Raw genomic sequence first — 8,258 nt, forward strand, 5'->3', positions numbered from 1 at the left:
TTGTGTTGTGTAATGCATCATAATTACAGCTATAATAAATAATGATTAAAAAGTAAGATTAGTACTTCTGGGAGTATAATAAATGCTATGTTTATTAAGTGTCTTGTTAATACTCATGCATCTTACATGATTTTGATGCATTAAAACACATAGGAACAGGAAGATCGTATCAATAGAAACTGCATAATGCTGCTTATTTAGTAGCATTAATTAGAAAATGCAATTCGAAACAATTTAATAGACTGTATAGAACAGATATAAACACACACACACACACACACACACAGCGCGAGCGCTCTCAGCACGCTCAGCACCGCGCGCCACGCACAACCCCTGCCGGCCGCGCATGCGCACTGATCGCGCCATATCGGCTTCGAAAGCAGACACGTCGCATCTCTGTGTGGATCCGCTCACCTCCAGTCCCGGCTCTGCCCCCCTCATTCTTTAACTCCGTCCATTTTTTTTTTAACTTCTAAGAACTGACTCTGCCTCATTTAGGCTTTAAAAACAACAGGAGGTGAAAGCGAAGTGCTCGCTGTGTGAGAGAAAATGCCACCTCATCACCTTCAGGTGTGTTCAGGGTCAGTCAGTCAGTCTCTGAGGAGAAACTTCTGCTCTGTTTAGCTAAGCTACAATGATAAAAACCTTGACGTCTTTTACCTGTATTACAGTTTGTGGTGGTATTTAAAGAATTTTATGATTAAATGACACAAATTCTTCCTTTCTGCGTCTCCAGCAACCGCAGGTAACTATGTAATGCCCTGCAATTATAATAGTGGTTAGTGGAAATCGGCCATAACATTAAAACCACCTCCTTGTTTCTACACTTACCATATAGGAGCACTTTAAAGTTCTACAATTACTGACTGTAGTCCATCTGTTTCTCTGCATGCTTTGTTATCCCCCTTTCATGCTGTTCTTCAATGGTCAGGACCCCCACAGGACCACCACAGAGCAGGTATTATTTAGGTGGTGGATCATTCTCAGCACTGCAGTGACACTGACATGATGGTGGTGTGTTAGTGTGTGTTGTGCTGCTATGAGTGGATCAGACACAGCAGCGCTGCTGGAGTTTTTAAACACCTCACTGTCCCTGCTGGACTGAGAATTGTCTACCAACCTAAAATATCCAGCCAACAGCGCCCCGTGGGCAGCAACCTGTGACCACTGATGAAGGTCTAGAAGATGACCAACTCAAACAGCAGCAATAGATGAGCGATCGTCTCTGACTTTACATCTACGAGGTGGACCAACTAGGTAGGAGTGTCTAATAGAGTGGGCAGTGAGTGGACACGGTATTTAGAAAGTCCAGCAGCATTGATGTGTCTTATTCAGTCATACCAGCACAACACACACTAACACACCAGCACAATTTCAATGATCCACCACCTAAATAATACCCACTCTGTAGTGGTCCTGTGGGGGTCCTGACCATTGAAGAACAGGGTGAAAGCAGGTAGAGAAACAGATGGACTACAGTCAGTAATTGTAGAACTACAAAGTGCTTCTATATGGTAAGTGGAGCTGATAAAATGGACAATGAGTGTAGAAACAAGGAGGTGGTCATAATGTTATGGCTGATTGTGGATTAACAGGGTATTTGATGCTAAACTCGTGAACCACAGTATAAAATATGATGAACACTGTTTGGATACAAAGCTGTAAGGTTTTTGTTCTCTCCTCTCCTGTTAAATAATGGCATACATTATGGTGTAACTCAAGAAACTGTGACTTCTCCGAGACAAATATGACTTTCAAATGAATTAAAATCAAAGTAACTAAAAAACTAGAAAAGTAAAGGTTTTTTTTGTTTTGTCTACTGGGAGCACACACATTATCCAAAACTAGCAGGAGCAAAAGAAGAGGCCAAGTATAACACCAAGCTTAAATTGCTTTGATGTGAGCACTGGGATAAAAGATAAAGACCTCAGAATGTATACTATTATGGGTGTCTATTGGGTGTAAAATACCAGGATGTCTTCATTAGGAACACTAGTAAACCTACACATTTATTTAACTATAATATCATAGAAAATCATACAGACATGGATTAGTAAGCAGTCTCTAAAGTCGTCATAGTTCAATGGTGCAAAGAAACAGAACATCCAAAGAGCAGCAATTCATTTGACATAAACACCCTGTAAGAGGGAAAATCAGCCAGAGCTGGCACAAATGCTAAGGCAATTCAACCATAGTAAACTGATAAGCATCACCAGTGCTGGGATTCGAACTCTCAATCTTTTGAACGATAGCGCAAAGCTCTACACACTAGGCTACCATCGTCCCCTGTTTTAGGTACAGAAATACTACATTTACGTTTTCAGCATTTAGGAGACGTTTTATCCAAAGTGACTTACAGTGTACAGTCTAAGCAACTGAGGGTTAAGGGCCTTGCTCAAGGGTCCAACAGTGGCAACCTGGCAGTAGTGGGGTTTGAACCAGCGATCTTCTACTAGTCCAGTACCTTAAGCGCTGGGCTACAACTACCCTACAAGTAGACTTTTTATATACAGTGTATCACAAAAGTGAGTACACCCCTCACATTTCTGCAGATATTTAAGTATATCTTTTCATGGGACAACACTGACAAAATGACACTTTGACACAATGAAAAGTAGTCTGTGTGCAGCTTATATAACAGTGTAAATGTATTCTTCCCTCAAAATAACTCAATATACAGCCATTAATGTCTAAACCACCGGCAACAAAAGTGAGTACACCCCTTAGTGAAAGTTCCTGAAGTGTCAATATTTTGTGTGGCCACCATTATTTCCCAGAACTGCCTTAACTCTCCTGGGCATGGAGTTTACCAGAGCTTCACAGGTTGCCACTGGAATGCTTTTCCACTCCTCCATGACGACATCACGGAGCTGGCGGATATTCGAGACTTTGCACTCCTCCACCTTCCGCTTGAGGATGCCCCAAAGATGTTCTATTGGGTTTAGGTCTGGAGACATACTTGGCCAGTCCATCACCTTTACCCTCAGCCTCTTCAATAAAGCAGTGGTCGTCTTAGAGGTGTGTTTGGGGTCATTATCATGCTGGAACACTGCCCTGCAACCCAGTTTCCGGAGGGAGGGGATCATGCTCTGCTTCAGTATTTCACAGTACATATTGGAGTTCATGTGTCCCTCAATGAAATGTAACTCCCCAACACCTGCTGCACTCATGCAGCCCCAGACCATGGCATTCCCACCACCATGCTTGACTGTAGGCATGACACACTTATCTTTGTACTCCTCACCTGATTGCCACCACACATGCTTGAGACCATCTGAACCAAACAAATTAATCTTGGTCTCATCAGACCATAGGACATGGTTCCAGTAATCCATGTCCTTTGTTGACATGTCTTCAGCAAACTGTTTGCGGGCTTTCTTGTGTAGAGACTTCAGAAGAGGCTTCCTTCTGGGGTGACAGCCATGCAGACCAATTTGATGTAGTGTGCGGCGTATGGTCTGAGCAATGACAGGCTGACCCCCCCACCTTTTCAATCTCTGCAGCAATGCTGACAGCACTCCTGCGCCTATCTTTCAAAGACAGCAGTTGGATGTGACGCTGAGCACGTGCACTCAGCTTCTTTGGACGACCAACGCGAGGTCTGTTCTGAGTGGACCCTGCTCTTTTAAAATGCTGGATGATCTTGGCCACTGTGCTGCAGCTCAGTTTCAGGGTGTTGGCAATCTTCTTGTAGCCTTGGCCATCTTCATGTAGCGCATCAATTCGTCTTTTAAGATCCTCAGAGAGTTCTTTGCCATGAGGTGCCATGTTGGAACTTTCAGTGACCAGTATGAGAGAGTGTGAGAGCTGTACTACTCAATTGAACACACCTGCTCCCTATGCACACCTGAGACCTAGTAACACTAACAAATCACATGACATTTTGGAGGGAAAATGACAAGCGGTGCTTAATTTGGACATTTAGGGGTATAGTCTCTTAGGGGTGTACTCACTTTTGTTGCCAGTGGTTTAGACATTAATGGCTGTATATTGAGTTATTTTGAGGGAAGAATAAATTTACACTGTTATATAAGCTGCACACAGACTACTTTTCATTGTGTCAAAGTGTCATTTTGTCAGTGTTGTCCCATGAAAAGATATACTTAAATATCTGCAGAAATGTGAGGGGTGTACTCACTTTTGTGATACACTGTATATATAATTAACCAGGATTTCCAGTACACCATTTCGCTACCTTCCTTAGTTTGTCTGGGCTTGGGACAGGCACAGAGAGTGCACTGCCAAGTGCACCTTCCAATGGCTAGGCTGTTCAGTCACACAACCTCTTCCCCAAACATAGTCAAGTCAAGTGAATTTTATCTGTATGGCGCTTTTTACAATGGACATTGTCTCAAAGCAACTTTACAGACTCAAGGACCAACAGACCAAAAACCCCTGTTGAGCAAGCCAAGGGTGACAGTGGCAAGAAAAAACTCCCTTAAAATAGAGGAAGAAACCTTGAGAGGAACCAGACTCAGCAGGGACCTCCATCCTTCTTGGGCGGCCTGGAGGACAACTTAAATGAGCAGAATCCACACAACAATACACCAATTTATCATGATTATCATTTAGCCATCTTCTGTCAGCACAATGGATAATTATGGGTCGCCTACCTGATTTGGCACTGTCACTACCTTCCTTAGTTTGTCCGGGCTTGGGACAGGCACTGAGAGTGCACTGACAAGTGTACCTCCCAATGTCTAGGCTGTTCAGTCACACCACCTTCTCCCCAAGCATAGCCACCCAACCTGATAGCACCATTGATATTCAAATCGCGGATGTCGGCGGTAGTGGGTTAGAATGTAAGAAAAAAACACTTAGGGTTGGTTTCACAGACAGGGATTAAGCCTAGTCCTAGACTACACATAATTTTGAATGGAGATTCTCCATTTAAAGCAAAATGTAGTCCTAGACTAGCCTTAATCCCTGTCTGGGAAACCAACCCTTAGCATTAAGAAACCGTTAGCATTAAGTGTTAATTAAGATTATTGGAAAATTGTGCTCAACAAATTTGGTGGTTGATATAATTTAAGATATATTTTTTACTATAGATTAGGAGTATTAAACGTATAGGATGATTTATGCCAGGAAGTCTATAAACCATCGGGATATGTTGTTTTACCCAGTTACAGGTTCTGGAATTTGATGGGTGGGTGTCTTTTAGAGAAACAGCTGTTCTTACCTTAACAATTCTTTCAAGATACAGAAGTCTTGTATAGCAAAAATACCACACAGATTCACACCACTAATCAGACGTTTGCAGCTGTTTTCATTCTGAAAGTATTTATATTGGATTGCTCAAATACTTTACAAAAATCAGATGGCCTGAGGAACGTTTTAACATATTGATGACGAGCACAGAAAGGACATAGAAAATATGGCGGTATTTTTCTTTCTTTCCTTGGTTCTTTTGACGTTTTTGTGTGAAATTCATGGGACAAATCCAATTATAGGTTATGAAAACACCACCATCTTGAAAAACAAAGCTGTCAGAATTATTCTCCACTGATGTGTTTAATACTGCTTAAAAATGGAAAAACCTCAAGGAAACACTTTAGGAAGGAAACACCAGTCACCTGCTTTGGTGCAAATAAAAGTGACAACAGGTGGACTGTTAAGGCAACAGCGAGACAACTACCAAAAAGGAAATGGTTTTGCAGGTGGTGGCCACAGACAGTTACTCTATACTTGTCCTTCTTGACTGATTCTTCTCTAGCTTTGCATTTTGCTAGTGTCCTTGTCACTATTGGTAGCATTAGGTGGTACCTGCTGCATATTCAGGTTGCACAGATAGTCCAGCTCTTCTGGGGTGGTTTGCTCATGGTCTCAAGAGCATGGAGGAGATAACACAAGAGGAACTGGACAGGGCTGTAGAAAGGCATTAACCTATCAGCAGGGCTGGTATCTACTCCTTTGTTTGAGGAGGCCAAAGCCTTGAGGAGGCAAAATGACCTCCAGCAGGCTACTGGTGTGCATGTTTCTGACCAACTCATGTGGGTGGCGTAAGGGTCCAATGTCCTCTAGTACCGCCAAAGAACACCACAGTTGGCGCCACCTTCTCTTCACAGATTAGAGCAGGTCAACAGTAAGCACATGTGACAGATGTAAAAGAGACACAGTGGTGAATGTTATGCTGCCTGCAACATCATTTAGCATCATTCAACATCAAGATGCATATCCTTTAAGAGTTACACAAACCTCCATGTGATAGCCAACGATACCCTGACTGCTGTTAGGTACCAGGATAAAATCCTCAAAGCCATTGTCAGAACCTATGCTAATGCAGTTGCCCCTGATTGGCCTAAATGTGAAGGTAGTTCCTTATGTTGATATTTGATTACACAAACATTTACCTCCCTTTTGTTATTAACATTTTCAATAAAGCATTGAAACCTGTGAAATGCCGTGCAGATTTAAATGTCAGCCCAGTCCCGACAGCTCAGTTCCTGCCAGCAGCTTGGACGCCAACAGTTCTGGAATGGAAACGTAACGTCTGCAACGTATCAGGAATCTAAAAAATGGAAAAGGAATAATAATCTCCCTTAAATCGACTTTAAAGCATATCCACCTGCTTTCAGAATAAGCTTGGTTTGAGTGTTAGAAGATATCAGATTTTAATGATCAAGACACCAAATAAAGTAAAAAAACAAACAAAGAAGGTAGACGTACAGCAGTTAAACAATGTCTACATGTGCTAGTTGTTCTTTATTTTATTTTATTTTATTTATTTTCTTTTTCTACCACAGCTTTATTCTGGTCAGAGCTGTGGTTAGTCTGGTTTTCCTAGAACAACTGGGTGCAAGGCAGAAAAAAAAACCCATACATGGCCAATCATTTAAGAACGCCTTAAAAAGCAACACATGATGCTACATTCTTAAGAGACATAAATACAGATGCAAACTACCAGTCTGGAAAGGTTTACGAAGCCAATGCTAAGGCTCTGGGACTACATTGAACCACAATGAGAGTTACCTACATTTGGAAAAAACTTGGAATGATAGTGAACCTTGCCAGGACTTCATTCCTTCCCAAGAACACATTGACGACCCATAGAGGGGTTCACAAAAGAACATCTAAAGAACTGCAGGCCTTACCTGCGTCAGTTAATGTCAAGGCTCGTCTTCCATTTGCCATAACACATCTAGATGATTCCCAGAATTTGGGATGATAGTCAAAGGTGGAATGTTTTCAAAGACATGGGTCCCATTACATTGCGTTCCACTATAAGAACTTCATACCAACAGTCAGACATGGTGGTGGTAGTGTGATGAACTGGGGCTGCTTTGCTTCCAAAAGTTCTGGACGACTCTCTATCAGAAAATCCTGAAGAAAAATGCTCACCCATCAGTCTGTGACCTAAAGCTCAATCGCAGTTGGGTTATGCAGCAGGACAATGATATGAAGGACACAAGCAAGTCCACCTCTAAATGGATCAAAAAGGAACTAAATGAAGGTTTTAGTTGAGTTGAGAAGCTCTAGCAACGATGTTGCCAATAAATGGAATAATCCTCAGTAAATGGAATAATAAACCATTCTCATACAATTAAGGACATTATACACTGATCAACCATAACATTAAAACTACCTCCTTGTTTCTACACACATTGTCCATTTTACCAGCTCCACTTACCATATAAAGAAGCACTTTGTAGTTCTACAATTACCGACTGTAGTCCATTTGTTTCTCTACATACATTTTTAACCTGCTTTCACCCTGTTTTTCAATGGTCAGAACCACCACAGGACCACCACAGAGTAGGTATTATTTGGGTGGTGGATCATTCTCAGCACTGCAGTGACACTGCAATGCTGCTGGAGTTTTTAAATACCGTGTCCACTCACTGTCCACTCTATTAGACACCCATACCTAGTTGGTCCACCTTGTAGATGTAAAGTCAGAGACGATCGCTCATCTATTGCTGCTGTTTGAGTTGGTCATCTTCTAGACCTTCATCAGTGGTCACAGGACCCTGCCCACGGGGCGCTGTGTGCTGGATATTTTTGGTTGATGGACTATTCTCAGTCCAGTAGTGACAGTGAGGTGTATAAAAGCTTAATCGGCATTGCTGTGTCTTATCCACTCATACCAGCACAACACTCACTAACACACCACCACCATGTCAGTGTCACTGCAGTGCCGAGAATGATCCACCACCTAAATAATACCTGCTCTGTGGTGGTCCTATGGGTGTCCTGACAATTGAAGAACAGCATGTAGGGGGCTAACAAAGCATGCAGAGAAACAGATGGACTACAGT

This window comes from Trichomycterus rosablanca, chromosome 22 (assembly GCF_030014385.1).
Source record: "Trichomycterus rosablanca isolate fTriRos1 chromosome 22, fTriRos1.hap1, whole genome shotgun sequence".
Taxonomy (NCBI): domain Eukaryota; kingdom Metazoa; phylum Chordata; class Actinopteri; order Siluriformes; family Trichomycteridae; genus Trichomycterus; species Trichomycterus rosablanca.